The sequence below is a fragment of the Primulina huaijiensis genome, chromosome 10 (assembly GCF_012295235.1).
Source record: "Primulina huaijiensis isolate GDHJ02 chromosome 10, ASM1229523v2, whole genome shotgun sequence".
In the NCBI taxonomy this organism is placed as follows: domain Eukaryota; kingdom Viridiplantae; phylum Streptophyta; class Magnoliopsida; order Lamiales; family Gesneriaceae; genus Primulina; species Primulina huaijiensis.
In genome coordinates this window covers 5,982,037-5,998,009 of record NC_133315.1, presented here as the reverse complement: position 1 = coordinate 5,998,009, position 15,973 = coordinate 5,982,037, and the positions used below count along the sequence as shown (strand labels likewise).

Below are 15,973 nucleotides of genomic sequence, written 5' to 3'. Positions count from 1 at the left end.
GACCCTGTTGAGCCAGCCTCTAACCGGCCCTAACCCTACGCGCAGCCCCTCGCCCAAACTCCCATGGCCGAGCCTCAACCTTCATGAAACCCTAGGTTCTTTTCTTCCTAGCCAAGCTCGACTCCAGCCCTCGTGTTGTCCCTTAACGACCTTTTTCCTAACCCTTAAACACATCCTATTGGCAGCATGTTCTTAGAATTCATAACATTTTTCAAACAAACATAAAATCATCAAAAGTTTGAAAATATTTGTTCTATCGTTAAACGGTTCATGCTTCAATATTTTTCATTAAAAAATAATTAAAACAAGCATAATATGATTTGAATGTTGCCTCAAAGAAGTTTAGAAGCGTGTCGCTCGAATATACGATTGTTGGCGTGAGTTGCGAAGGTAGACGAACAGGCGACGAACGACCTTGAATTTTTTTGCTCTCAAAATTCTAGAAATTTGTGTGTTTGTGTTGTGAATTTTCGGTTGCTAGAAGTTCAAGTAACCCTAGGATAATATTTAAATTTTCGAAAATTGATGTGCTAATGGGTTGGGGTTTTGGGCTTTTTAGTTTAGGGATAATTGAGCCCTTCAATCATAGGTAAATTAGGTCCAATAATACCTATTTAATTGTAAAATAAAATTTTACAAAAATAATAATTTTTTGGGCCTTTGAAAGTCTTTCGTTTGACCAAAATCGACTTTCCGAATAAAATAGAGTTCGTCTCGTAAAATAATTTGGGCTCCATTATTTTTAGAAAATTTTAATCATATTTAATCATATTATTAAGCCTCAAAAATATTTATTGAAAAAAATATTTTATCTTGGTCGTCCCCAATCTCTTTTCCCATTCTATTATCGAATATTCAGATAAAATCTTCAATTCTCATGAAATCATGCAATCTAATCATTTAGTCGTGCAATTAGACCTATAATCATATAATATACATCTAGTAAACATTTAAAATCAATTAAATAAAATAATTAAGCAATTTAATACATTTGCATGCATGCGGTTTACATGGGTTGACTTTTGGACGTTATAATAAATCTTGAAGATAGAAATAAATAGAGTGAAGGTAATAAGGATGCCCAATATGGCACAAGGTTCAGACAGACCCGACGAGTTGACCCTTGCACAACGGTCATGTCATCGTGGCTGTTGATTTCGAACGTTTAAGAAAAAATAATAGCCCGAGCGATTCGGCAGGTTGAATCATTTTTTGAACTTGCAAGACAAAATTATCCATACATTGGAGTCATTTATTGAACTTCTTGGAGTTCACTACAAGAATAAAACCTTTTAAAAACATCGGAGATATAGTGACATCGGAGATACAGTGACACTAAAGTTTTGGTGACATCATCAATAAATGTATGCTTACGTTCCAAAAACAAGGCACATTTCCTTTCAAATTTTCTCCCATCCATTTCGGTTATGATATATTTTCATAACCATTTGAATTTCTAAATGTTTAATCTGGTTAGAACGGTTGAGAAACCGGGGGTGTTTAATTATTTTATAGAGCGTTGACGGATACAAAACTGAAAAACCATGGATCAATTCCGTTGGTCATGGTGCGAACTAGGAACCTTGTACGCCGAAACTATGGAGCACTTGTTCTTCCTATGTAACCTCGCCGGTAGCTTATGTAACAATCAAAGATTTTTGTGTATTTGAGTTCTATGTTATGTTAGAGAAAACTAACTTCCTTTCAGGATTTGAGTTCTACGTTTGGAATGGGGTTATTCCAAGCACCGATGGAAGCAAGATTTCGAGATTTTAACGAGGGATGATTTTTACTTTTCTAATTCATATGTTCGAATATCGCATGTGTTTCATCTTGAGATTACGTAGAAATTTGATCAGATTAAGGCCACATTAGTACCATGATAACATATTTATCTTCCTAAATTATGCATACAATATAGAACACATTCAACAACTAACAGAAACGGACGGAGAAACTATAGAGAAAGAAATTGTGTATGTCGTTCCAACAAAGGGAATAATGCTACAGTGCTGAGTGAGTGTGCATGCTACGTCCTTTCAAGCCACATAAATATTTCCCCTGGGAACGTTTTCTGTTGTTGCACTCCCTGATTACCGTCGTTGGCGATGCCGTGGTTTTTAAATTGTCAGATACCAAGCTATAACTAAAATCCTGGATAGATCTCGTGTCTTGAGTGTTGTCGTTTGCGGATCGTTTGTCAAGCCAGGTTATGATGTCTAAGAAAACAATCTCGATGTTGTTATCTGGTTCGCCTGAAGTTAAGCCATGCCACATCCCGGGATACAGTTTTATTGTCTTGTCTTTGCTGCTGGATTGTTCGTACAGCACCCTGCTTACATCGGGATCGGTAACTATGTCTGCTTCGCCGTGCAAAACAAAAAATGGTAGTGTCACCTGTCAGCAAGAAGCAGTAAACATGTTAACGCAAAAAAAAAAAAATGGACTGGAATTGTGGACTGTAATGTTTGTTCATACCTCGTTCAAACTGCTCTCAAGGTTCATGCTAGTTCTCAGCATTTCTAGCGCGGTTTTCAATCTAGGCTTCTCTTGATATATCAGTTTGTTGCCACGAATCTGCAGGCGTACTTGCGATTTTCATATCAACAGAAAATGTGAGGGATTAAAACAGCGAAAAAGCAAAAAACTCGCCTCTTCTCGTTTGATAGGGTCCTTGAAGGCTGAATCAATAACATCCTTGGTTGGAACTATCTTCCATTTGGGTATCACATCTTCAATCTGAGTTAAAAGACTGACAACTACAGGATGTGGCTTCACCTTCTCGGAGATCTAAAGTCAATGATAAAAGAAAGATTTAACAAATTTCCAACATGAAAATTACATACCAAACAGACTAAAATTGATTTGCGCGTAACAAAATCTAGTCACTACGACCTTACACATTGGGGCAACTAGGACAGCACCATGCCAGAAACTAGGATCTTTCTTGTGGATGGATTAACAGGGCCACTGCGCCTCCCATTGACTCTCCATATAAGAACCTTCTCTTTCCCCTGTACTCTTCACGGGCTGAAATTCAAGAAAACAAAGAAATTAAAAGTTGGAGGAGCATCATGAACCTGAGAAGTTTTAGTATAATTCCACAACAGTTACAAGAAAGGTAGCTTTCATTTCACAACTGATGATATCCATGTGAATCGGGTACAGTTTATGTGGACAATCCACTGGATAATGAAAGTAATTTAGTGTTTAGGAAATTTGAGTGAAAATAATGGCTTCAATAACACCTGCAAACAAGAAAGGAACTCGTGAATGGACGCCGGAGGGGTGTCCGACGTGGCCACTCCGATGCTTAAGTTAACAGGTTTAAAGATGAAGAACACAAGCAATATATGTGGAAAATATATGAATGCTTGAGAGTTAAAAGTTTTTCAGAATCTGTAAATGACATTAATATCTGCTATTTATAATAAAAAAATCTCATGATTACCTTGTTTTCAGTGCCACCTACTAGGTATGGCAAGTCGACTGCCCATACTATAGCTTTTGATGACTTCTAGAACACTCCAAACCCACGTTGCTCTGACAGATTAGACAGCCCGCATCAATCACACTTGAGTGCAGTGCAATTCTCGAGGTGGCCCAGGTGGTAAGGTACCCGAGTGCTTGTATGAGGTCCCGGGCTATTGATCTCCCGAGTAGTATAAGAGCCCGACCTCTTAATGGCCCGGGCAAATAATAATTGCCCGGCTAATGAGGAGAGTACCCGGTATATTGGTCTCTGATCTGGGCTATCCAATTAATACCACGGGTCGTCCATGACCCAGATCCTTATGGGGGTATCACCACCCATCCTTAAAATAGTCGAGCTAGAGTCTGACTCGCTGTCTCGATCAGTCACACTTGTTCTTTCATAGAAAAATAATTTAGAATGTTAAGAGCATCGGGGGCTTCAAATATCCCAGAGGATGGGACGATATACCGGGGTCTGATATGACCCGGACATAGGATAATATGCCGGGGCCTCATGTCTCCCAGACTTAAGATATTTTGTCGTGTAGTACTCTCGGTTGACAGGGCTATTTTCACGATGACGTGTGCCCTAGCATTAAATCCCGCCAAAAAACGCTTCGCATTCCGATAATCCGATAAGTCTGACACCTCGATATCTGCACGCGTCCTTTCGCCTACCCGCACAACTTCCAAGATCCATCTTGACCGTCCGATTAATTTAGATCAATGGTGGAGATTAACTCCCTCCCCTTATATATAGTAGCCCACCTGTTTTTCTAAAATCACTTGCAAATTCAAATTTGTGGCCAAACTTTTGCAAATTTCTTTCTCGATTCTCCGACGTGTGAATTCCTCCATCTCCGACGATCTTCCACCGCTTTCCTTCCCCGAACTCGTAAGTTTTCTTCTTTCATTAAAAAAATGTCTGATTCTACTTGGGAGCGAATGTGCGAGGCTCGCCCAGTGATTATTCCACCGCACTCCGCTTCGATTCACCCCCATCTCCTCCTCGCAGTCGCATTTCTGCCCAATTTTCCAAAAAACCCTCAGCCCATCAAACCAAACCATCTTTTTCAAAACCCACTTCCTCGGGCCTCTCCCAAACTCTGAAAAATAGCAAGGGTAAAGGAAAGGACCGAGCTTCTGACCCTCCTGCTTCCGAGACCCATGGAGTTCCTTGGTTTTCCTCAATGAGCAGCACTCTGCACTCGGGGGCAGACGAGGAACTTCGGAGCCTTGGGCCGGGGATCAAGTCCCGGGACTTGGAATGGTCGAGGTGTGGTTTCTCGAGCCATGGTGTAGTGCCCTGGGCTTTTAATGGTCGACGTGTAATGCCCCGAGCCAAGGTGTAGTGTCCTGGGCTTTTAATGATCGATGCCCCGAGCCAGGGTGTAGTGCCCTGGTCTTTTGATGGTCGAGGTGTGGTACCCCGAGCCAGGGTGTAGTGCCCTTGGCTTTTAATGCTCGAGGTGTGGTGTTCCGAGCCAGGGTGTGGTGCCCCGAGCCAGGGCTTATGCAATGCCCTGGGCTTTTAATGGTCGAGGTGTGGTGCACCGAGCCAGGGTGTGGTGTCGTGGGCTTATAATGGTCGAGGTGTGGTGCCCCGAGCCAGGTGTAGTGCCCCGGGCTTATAATGGTCGAGGTGTGGTAGCCCGAGCCAGGGTATAGTGCCCTGGACTTTTTATTTAATCCGGGTCTTTGTACCTCTTGGACTAAAATATAATAACCATACAACACTTTTATCTGAGAATAGATATTTCATTATACCTTCAAACAAATAATTACATCTGTCAAACATAATACTTCTTTAAATGAAAAACATTCCAAGGTCTTTTTAGATCATGTCCTTGAGCATCTTCAAGATAAAATGCTCCCGAACTAACTCTCCGAGTTATTTTGTAAGGTCCTTCCCACCGAGCTTCCAATTTTCCCACATCTCCTGCTGGATTAACTTTCATCATAACCAGATCTCCTACTTGGAGGTATCGGATTCGGACTCTCTTGTTATATGATTTCATAACCCGGCCTCGGTATGCTTCCATTCGAATCACGGCTTGATCTCTCTTCTCTTCCAATAAGTTCAACTCCATTGCCCGGCTACTATCATTATCATCCGGGTAAGATTCTACCTGGGCAGATGATTGCCCAATTTCAACTGGAAGGACTGCTTCATAACTATATACCAGGTTTAACGGAGTTTCTTGAGTAGGTGCCCAGAGAGTAGTCATGTATGCCCAAAAAAAACTGGGCAATTCTTCCACCCAATCTTTTCCTTTGCTTTGCAGCCTGGTCTTCAGGACTTGCACAATAATTCTGTTCACAACCTCTGTTTGGCCATTGGCTTGAGGATATGCAACAGAATTGAAGGACTGAGTGATCTTCATTTCCCGGCACCAAAATGTAATCTCCCTACCCTGAAACTGTCTTCCATTATCTGAAATCAGTCTTCTGGGTACTCCAAACCGGCATATTATGTTCTTCCACAGAAACTTCAAGACTTCTTGCTCAGTGATCTTAGCCAGGGGCTCGGCTTCTACCCACTTAGAAAAATAATCCACAGCTACCAGCAAGAATTTTTTCTGAGCCCGAGCAACTGGGAACGGGCCGAAAATATCCATACCCCACTGATCAAAATGACAAGATGCTTAGATAGGCTTCATGGGAGTGGCCGGACTGTGCTGGAAATTTGAGTGATGTTGACACCCTTCACAAGCCCGAACCACTTGGGCAGAGTCCTGACTGATAGTTGGCCACCAAAATCCAGCCACCATTGCTTTCCGGGCCAAAGATATTCCTCCGAGATCATCTCCACAACAACCTTCATGAATTTCCCGGAAGACATAATCCACCTCCCCCGAAGCTAAACACTTCAATAAGGGTCCCTGAAATGATCTCCTGTATAAGACATTATTTAAGAGAACAAACCTGGGAGCTTGTCACTTTATCTTCTGGGCTCGAGCTCTGTCTTCAGGTAATTCATTGCTCACAATGAATTTTATCAAATGTGTCATCCAAGAATCCTCAAGTGCCAGCAATACATCTTCTTCAGTAGAGAGAACTAGTCGGGGAACATGCAATACATCCCGGTTACTGACTTCTGACAAAGAAGCAGCGATTTTTGCCAAAGTATTTGCCTCCACATTCTCCTCCCGGTGTATTTGTTCAATTCTTCAATCCACAAAAGCTTCGGCCTGGGTTTTAATGAGCTGTAAATATTTGAGCATCCTGTCATCCTTAGCTTCATAAGCACCCTTTATCTGCTGAGTGATTAACTGTGAATCAGAATAAAAAATAATCCGGGAAGCTCCAATTTCCCGGGCAGCTCGGATTCCAACAAGGACAGTCTCATACTCGGCTTCATTGTTAGTCGCCCGGGAATCAATTCTTAAGGCCAGTTTGATCTTTTCTCCCGGGAGAGATATTACCACCACACCTACTCCACATCCAGCAAGGCTAGACGCCCCATCCACAAAAACTCTCCATACCTCTTCTTCATCGGGCTGAACCATCTCGGATAAGAAATCTGATAAGGCTTGTATTTTGATGGCAACCCGAGGCTTATATTCAATGTCATACTCGCCCAATTCCACTGTCCACTTGATCATCCGCCCGGATACTTCTGAGTGAGTCATAATCCTCTCAAGAGGACTATTAATGAGAACAATTATATGATGCAACAGAAAGTAAGGCCGCAACTTCCGGGCGGTCATAACCAAGGTTAGGGCAATTTTCTCTATTTCACTGTACCGAAGCTCGGGGCCTCTCAGAGCATGGCTGACATAGTAGACAGGCTTTTTGTCAAAGCTTTCCTCTTTTATCAGTACGGAGCTGACAGCATACTCCGTAGTAGATAGATAAACGAACAATTTTTACCTAGGCTCGGGCTTCACCAAAACAGGGAGCTCGGCCAGATGACTCTTCAGATCCCGGAAGGCTTGCTCACACTTTTCATCCCATCCAAACTGTTGGGCTTTCATCAAGACCTGAAAGAAAGGATAACTCCTATGTGCTGACCGGGATATAAATCGAGATAGAGAAGCAATCCTCCCGGTCAGCTTTTGCACTTCTTTGACAGATCGGAGAGATGACACGCACAACACAGATTTGACCTTCTCCTGATTCACTTCAATCCCCCGGTCTGTTGCTATAAAACCCAAAAACTTGCCAATCTTTACACCAAAAATACATTTGGCCGGGTTGAGCTTGATTCCATAATGCATCAAAGTGGCAAAAGTCTCCTCCAGATCGGCAATGAAGTCTGCAACCTCCTTAGACTTGCCCAGAATATCATCCACATACACTTCCACATTCCTGCCCCGCTGCTTTTCAAAGACTTTGTTCATAAGACGCTGGTAGGTGGCCCCGGCGTTCTTCTACCCGAAAGGCATAACATAGCAAAATGTACCTCCCGAGGTGATGAAGCTGGCCTTATCTTGATCGTCCTTGGCCAGGGGGATTTGATGGTACCCCTGGTAAACGTCCATGAAACTCAGCAGCTCATAGCCCGAGGTGGAATCCACCAATTGATCAATCCAGGGCAAAGGATAGTGGTCCTTGGAGCAAGCTTTATTGAGATCCCGGAAGTCCACGCACATTCTCTACTTCCCGGTGGACTTGAGTACCAACACCACAATCGAGAGCCATGGTACCAAAGTCCACCGGGAAGTGGAGAATGTGCGTGGACTTCCGAGATCTCAATAAAGCTTGCCCCAAGGACCACTATCCTTTGCCCCGGATTGATCAATTGGTGGATTCCACCTCGGGCTATGATCTGCTGAGTTTCATGGACGCTTACCAAGGGTACCATCAAATCCCCCTGGCCAAGGATGATCAAGATAAGGCCAGCTTCATCACCTCGGGAGGTACATTTTGCTATGTTGTTATGCCTTTCGGGTTGAAGAACGTCGGGGCCACCTACCAGCGTCTTATTAACAAAGTCTTTGAGATGCAGCTGGGCAGGAATCTGGAAGTATATGTGGATGATATTCTGGGCAAGCCTAGGAGGTTGCAGACTTCATTGCCGATTTGGAGAAGACTTTTGCCACTTTGATGCATTATGGAATCAAGCTCAACCCGGCAAAATGTATTTTTGGTGTAAAGATTGGCAAGTTTTTGGGTTTTATAGTAAAAGACCGAGGGATTGAAGTGAATCAGGAGAAGGTCAAATCTGTGTTGTGCATGTCATCTCCCCGATCTGTCAAAGAAGTGCAGAAGCTGATTGAGAGGATTGCTTCTCTATCTCGGTTTATATCCCGATCAGCACATAGGAGTTATCTTTTCTTTCAGGTCTTGATGAAAGCCCAGCAGTTTGGATGGGATGAAAAGTGTGAGCAAGCCTTCCGGGATCTGAAGAGTCATCTGGCCGAGCTCCCTGTTTTGGTGAAGCCCGAGCCTAGGTAAAAATTGTTCGTTTATCTATCTACTACGGAGTATGCTGTCAGCTCCGTACTGATAAAAGAGGAAAGCTTTGACAAAAAGCCTGTCTACTATGTCAGCCATGCTCTGAGAGGCCCCGAGCTTCGGTACAGTGAAATAGAGAAAATTGCCCTAGCTTTGGTTATGACCGCCGGGAAGCTGTGGCCTTACTTTCAGTCGCATCATATAATTGTTCTCACTAATAGTCCTCTTGGGAGGATTATGACTCACTCAGAAGTATCCGGGCGGATGATCAAGTGGACAGTGGATTTGGGCGAGTATGACATTGAATATAAGCCTCGGGTTGCCATCAAAGCACAAGCCTTATCAAATTTCTTATCCGAGATGGTTCAGCCCGATGAAGAAGAGGTGTGAAGAGTTTTGTGGATGGGGCGTCTAGCCTTGCTGGATGTGGAGTAGGTGTGGTGGTAATATCTCTCCCGGGAGAAAAGATCAAACTGGCCTTAAGAATTGATTCCCGGGCGACTAACAATGAAGCCGAGTATGAGGCTGTCCTTGCTGGTATCCGAGCTACCCGGAAAATTGGAGCTTCCCGGATTATTCTGTATTCTGATTCACAGTTAATCACTCAGCAGATAAAAGGTGCTTATGAAGCTAAGGATGACAGGATGCTCAAATATTTACAGCTCATTAAAACCCAGGCCGAAGCTTTTGTGGATTGAATAATTGAACAAATACACCGAGAGGAGAATGTGGAGGTTTGGCAAAAATCGCTGCTTCTTTGTCAGAAGTCAGTAACCGAGATGTATTGCATGCTTCCCGGCTAGTTCTCTCTACTGACGAAGATGTATTGCCGGCACTTGAGGATTCTTGGATGACACATTTGATAAAATTCATTGTGAACAATGAATTACCTGAAGACAGAGCCCGAACCCAGAAGATAAAGTGACAAGCTCCCAGGTTTGTTCTCTTAAATAATGTCTTATACAGGATATCATTTCAGGGACCCTTATTGAAGTGTTTAGCTCCGGGGGAAGTAGATTATGTTTTCCGGGAAATTCATGAAGGTTGCTGTGGAGAACATCTCGGAGGAATATCTTTGGCCCGGAAAGCAATGCTTGCTGGATTCTGGTAGCCAATAGTGGTTCGGGCTTGTGAAAGGTGTCAACATCACTCAAATTTCCGGCACAGCCCGGCCACTCCCATGAAGCCTATCTAGGCATCTTGTCCTTTTGATCGTGTGGTATGGATATTGTCAGCCCGAGCCCGTTCCCAGTTGCTCGGGCTCAGAAGAAATTCTTGCTGTTAGTTGTGGATTATTTTTCTAAGTGGGTAGAAGTCGAGCCCCTGGCTAAGATCACTGAGCAAGAAGTCTTGAAGTTTCTGTGGAAGAACATAATATGCCGGTTTGGAGTACCCAGAAGACTGATTTCAGATAATGGAAGACAGTTTCAGGGTAGGGAGATTACATCCTGGTGCCGGGAAATGAAGATCACTCAGTCCTTCACTTCTGTTGCATATCCTCAAACCAATGGCCAAACAGAGGTTGTGAACATAATCATTGTGCAAGCTCTGAAGACCAGGCTGCAAGGCAAAGGAAAAGACTGGGTGGAGGAATTGCCCAGTGTTCTTTGGGCATACAGGACTACTCTCTGGGCACCTACTCAAAAAACTCCGTTCAACCTGGTATCTAGTTTTGAAGCAGTCCTTCCAATTGAAATTGGGCAATCATCTGCCCGGGTAGAATCTTACCCGGATGATAATGATAGTAGCCGGCCAATGGAGTTAGACTTATTGGAAGATAAAAGAGATAAAGCCATGATTCGAATGGAAGCATACCGAGGCCGGGTTATGAAATCATATAACAAGAGAGTTTGAATCCGAGAATTCCAAGTAGGAGATCTGGTTATGAAGAAAGTTAATCCAGCAGGAGATGTGGGAAAATTGGAAGCTCGGTAGGAAGGACCTTACAAAATAACTCGGAGAGTTAGCTCGGGAGCATTTTATCTTGAAGATGTTCAAGGACATGCTCTAAAAAGACCTTGGAATGTTTTTCATTTAAAGAAGTATTATGTTTGACAGATGTAATTATTTGTTTGAAGGTATAATGAAATATCTATTCTTAGAGAAAAGTGTTGTATAGTTGTTATATTTTAGTCCAAGAGGTACAAAGACCCGGATTATTTTAAAAGCCCAGGGCACTACACCCTGGCTCGGGGCACCACACCTCCACCATTAAAAGCCCAGGGCACTACACCCTGGCTCGGGGCACCACACCTCGACCATTATAAGCCCAGGGCACTACATCCCGGCTCGGGGCACCACACCTCGACCATTATAAGCCCAGGGCACTACATCCCGGCTCGGGGCACCACACCTTGACCATTATAAGCCCAGGGCACTACACTCCGGCTCGGGGCACCACACCTCGACCATTATAAGCCCAGGGCACTACACCCTGGCTCGGGAAACCACACCTCGACCATTCCAAGTCCCGGGACATGATCCCCGGCCCAAGGCTCCGTACCTTGGTTATCTAATAAGTCCAGGACACGATCCCCGGCCCAAGGTTCCTATATTCTGGTTATTCATACAAAATTCTGCACCCTGGCTTAAAGGATCTACACTTCGGGCATTTATTAAAAACACAAGTATTTTTACTTAGGAGCATGGTTCATTAGCCCGGTTACTTATTAAAATTCTCGGTTAGTTCTCAACACTTCGAAATTTTTATAATGTGTTGATCATGAGTAGCTTTGTTATTTCAACATACCGGGTATGGAAGAATTATTTGAGCATTGTAATAAAAAGAACATAATTTCATGAAAGAGCCCGGAGGCTAAAAGATACAAAGGAAATTACAAAGGAAAGAAAAATAAAAGCAGTACAATCCTACTCTAAGTCCATCTGCCCGGACCCTGGCTGTTCTTCTTCAACTTCGGAGTCTTCCTTCTCTTCCTCACCATCATTCGGGAGCTATGCGATGGCCCGTTTAAAGTCGGAAAAATTTTCCTTATCCTTGGGTAAGAGCCCAGCCTCATCAAATTGATCCCGGCATTTGTTAAAGCCGGTCTTGAAAAGGGGATAAGCCTGATCTTCAATTGCCGCCTTGAATTCAGTAGAGGAGAGGAGAGGAGAAGAGAGGAGAGGAAGGAGGTCCTAAGTTGCTCCCTGCTCTGATCAACTTCAGCCAGGGCCCTCTCAGCCTTATTTGCCCGGGACATTTGCTCTTTCATGCCATCCTCCAGGGATTTATTCTTGCCTTCAAGGACAAATATATGTCCCTGAAAAGTTTTTTCCCGGAGGAGGCCTGCATTAATGTCTTCCCGGGCCTTCTCCAGCTGTTCATTGGCTTTATCAAAAGAAAACCGCAAGCTAGCCACTTCATCCGCATGAACGGCTTGAGCCCAAGACAATTCCATTTGTAATCGTTCTTGGGTATCCTGGAATTGCCGGGCTCAGTTGTTAGTAACAGCGACTACTGCAGCTACTTCTTCAAAAGCCGAGATCATCAGCTGGACGCCTTGCTCAAGAAAAAAAAAAGAGAGAGAGAAGATAAGATAACTGGAGAGCTTACGGCGAGGATATTATTGGTGCCTTGAAAGATTTTGGGTGTAGCCCGGGAGCGGGAGCTTTTTAAGTGTGCCTCCTCATCCGGGATGAGGAGTTGTTTGAAAACCTTAAGCCCCGTAGAGGTGGCTCCCTCCAAGAAGATGTTAGCCCGGGTGGGCTGTTCAGAATTGAGAGGCCCTTGGGAGGGCTCTCGGGTAGTTTGTTGACGAGGAGGCGTAGACGAGTGGCTTGCCCGGGAGGAACTCTCAACCAGGATCAGCTCGGGGCTTGAGGTAGCCTTTCGCTTCCTCTGGCGGAGAGGAATGTGATCTTCGGAATCCTGGGAATCCACCTGGAAGGCCTGCTTCTCATGGGGGGACTCTACCAGGGTTGATTCTTTTGTCTGGGACGCCTCTCCCTCGGCCTGTTACTTCTTCTCAGCCGCAGCTTTCCGAGCGACCAGTTTCTTCTCTTTTGCCGCCCTCTCATCTTCCCACTTCTTAAGAAAGGCGTCTTGCATATTGTCTGCATAAGAAGAAAGGGTTAGTACAAATTACGAGTATAAAATAAATAAAAGCATGAGAAAATGGGAAATTACCGGGTTGAGAGCCCGAGTAAGCCACCTCATCGATTGCCCGATCCAATGGGTCCTCAGCCCGGACGCTCAACCCATAGGCGATCAGGTTGTCATCAGAAATGAGGGTGGAGGAGGAATATTTATGCCCTTCCACCAGTTTTTGGCTTAAAAGGAAGGGTTCCTCAAATTTGTAGGCTTTAGGGAGGGTAGGTTGTGGAGGCAAAGAAGGAAGGAACCCGGTAAGACAAGGGAGAACGACTATTTTTATAAATGTAAGAGGAGTGCTTCGTTCGGTTTTTGTTTTCAGAAAAAGAACCATCAGAGTTGTAGATTTCGTTACTCTACTGCCATGGTTCGCTGTCGGAACTGGAATGGTCATAGACTCCACAAAGTTCCAGGCTAAAACGACCGTAGTGTTGTTTTTTGATGGAATATCGCAGATTTCTCGACCATCGCAAAACGGAAAGACCACCGTGGTTGTCATGGAACGCTTTTTTTTCCATAATTTCCGACTTTTCCCCATTAAATAAAATTTTGCTTTATTTTTATTTTAAAAAAAAAATTCGCAGACAATCACCATGACGGGTTTTGGTAAATGTCCATGGAACCAAAACAGTAGCCTCCGCAACCATTTCGGCTAGCCATGCCTGCTGTAACTCACGAGTCCATAAAGTTTTCATGTTCGTACAGACGAAAACAAAGAATGACCGGGTGGGAGAGTTTGGCAACCTACCGGAAATTGACTTAAAATGATTGCTACAGTCATCCACAATGTTGTCAAACTTTTTGATGTAACAGCGAGGGCCCATTGACCATCCATGCCCCTTCATAATCGATCCCAAAAACAGCATATCCATGTCTAGCTATATTGATTCCCACACCTAATCACAAATAAATGTATAATCAAGGCAGAATCAGCACACAGACAGCTGATGCAAATTACTCCTACTCCAATAACAACTTGAGATAACAATTTTCTCAAGATACAAAACAGTTGTTAGTGGAGCCCATTATGCTCGGTCGGGCCCGAGGTGTGATAAATATCATATTCAAGTTATTTTGAAAATACAAGTTCACCCTCCAAAATTAATTAAGTCCTTCCTTAGATAAATTGATCGGCAGACCGTAGAGAACTATAATAATACTAAATGACTCAACAAACTATTCTTGTCCGTGAGTTGTAGGGACAAACAAGTAGTTGCTTGCTAACCAAATCAATCTAACTAGTCACCAAACCATGTTTTTCGCAGAATTCAACATTTTGACTCCAAACCAAGATTTCTTACATCTAGAAAAGAATGACATAATGCAGTTTAGGTTGAAAGACTTTCCATCATACCCCAGAAGTCAGAAGATGACAACAACAATAGTTAAATGAGTAAATAATAGTAATAGGCAGGGTATGGCCTCACACACACAGCACAAGCTTTGTCAGGCTGGGATAATAAATTATTGACTCAGTTGATAGTTGAGTGTTCAAATGCAATAAAGGAAGGGAAAGCTGCAACAAGAAACAGGTATACTGCGACTACCCTAAACTTTAATGATATATCATTTAAGGCCATTAAAGGGTGAAAATGATATAGTTCTTGTATCCTTTTACTCAACCTTATCATTGTTTTTAGACAAAATTTGAAACAAAAAACATATGAAAACGTAGCTACTTTCCTCGAAGAACAAATAGACAGGACAGCCAAGATTTTAAATACTAGGTTGGCATGTGTGGGCCAACAAGATTTTAATAGCAGAATCAATACCTTCAACAGAACAAAAATTAAACAGATCCATGCATTCATGAGTTAAGATTACAGATTACACAATACCATAATGACGTTATAATCTCAAACAGCAAGAAGTAATATAGAAAATGAGTGGTAAGAAAATGTTACCTCTCATGAAATTACTGCATTCCATGCCATAACCTGCAACCGCAGTAATCAACATTTAAATGAAAGCCAGAGAGAAAAACTTGACACAAAGCGATCCCAAATTATGAAAATTGAAAATTTAAATGATTTTTCAGCAATTTCTATATTTTGACGTGTGTAAACAAAAGAGAGAGACCATGGCAAAGGAAAACCAGAGCTTTTGGAGAAGAAGAAGGCAGCCATCTGCAGGTAAACAGCTGCACTCCTCTGGAATTTTTAACATACGCCTGAGCAATACCAAAAACAAGAAACCACATTGAATGAGAACCAAAATTTTCTTAAATCCCAGATAACGGACAGCAAGAACACGGCAGCACGCTATTCCAAGAGGTAACAACGTGCAAGAAACGAAGTAAGGAAAGAAGATGAAATAATAATTTAAAAAAAAAAAAACCCACCTCTTGATATGCAAAATCCATGCTTAACTCGATGGAGTCATTGAATCAACCAGACCAAACAATGAAGTTATGCATCGCAAAACGTCCTCACTGTAACAAAAAACTCGTGATGGCGGATCTACAATTAAAAGTGCCCATACGCAGTCAAGAAAAATGGGAAAGAATGGCTAAAACAGAAAAAAGACAGATATTTATTTTCCCAAGAAGGGGATGATTGCCATTTCTGCTTAGTAAATTCGTCTTCTTAAAAAAGACCCAAACTTTGCTGAGTTATATTTTCAGAGTTCAGACTATATATGCCCATAACCACGGACTAGATAAGAGTCACGGATGCAGATATATAAACACAATTACCTTCAAAGTTAAAATAATCCCACTTTTTCAATGAAAAAGATGGTGCTACTGTTTCGACCTTTCTCGTTGTGTCCCTCAATCCTTATCAAGAATCTTGGTATTTATATAATGAATTTTTTTTATCTTTTTGGAAAGAGTGTCGGCTAATAATTTCAGTGAAACCTGTGCATGTCTTTTGGATCCTATGTTGTTATTGGTGCAACCATTTTTATTGACGTATAAGTAAAATTTTTCTCCTAATGACCCATGCGCATGACGTAGCTATTCAGATGTATATATTATTTCAGATTTTGCCCAGTGGACGACCAGAGGGA

At 42.8% G+C, this 15,973-nt stretch overlaps 1 pseudogene; it reads right to left on the bottom strand.

Moving 5' to 3' along the window:
• Positions 1–1,877: 1,877 nt before the first annotated feature.
• On the bottom strand, positions 1,878–15,621 carry LOC140987022 (caffeoylshikimate esterase-like; annotated as a pseudogene).
• Between the last annotated feature and the right edge of the window lie 352 nt (positions 15,622–15,973).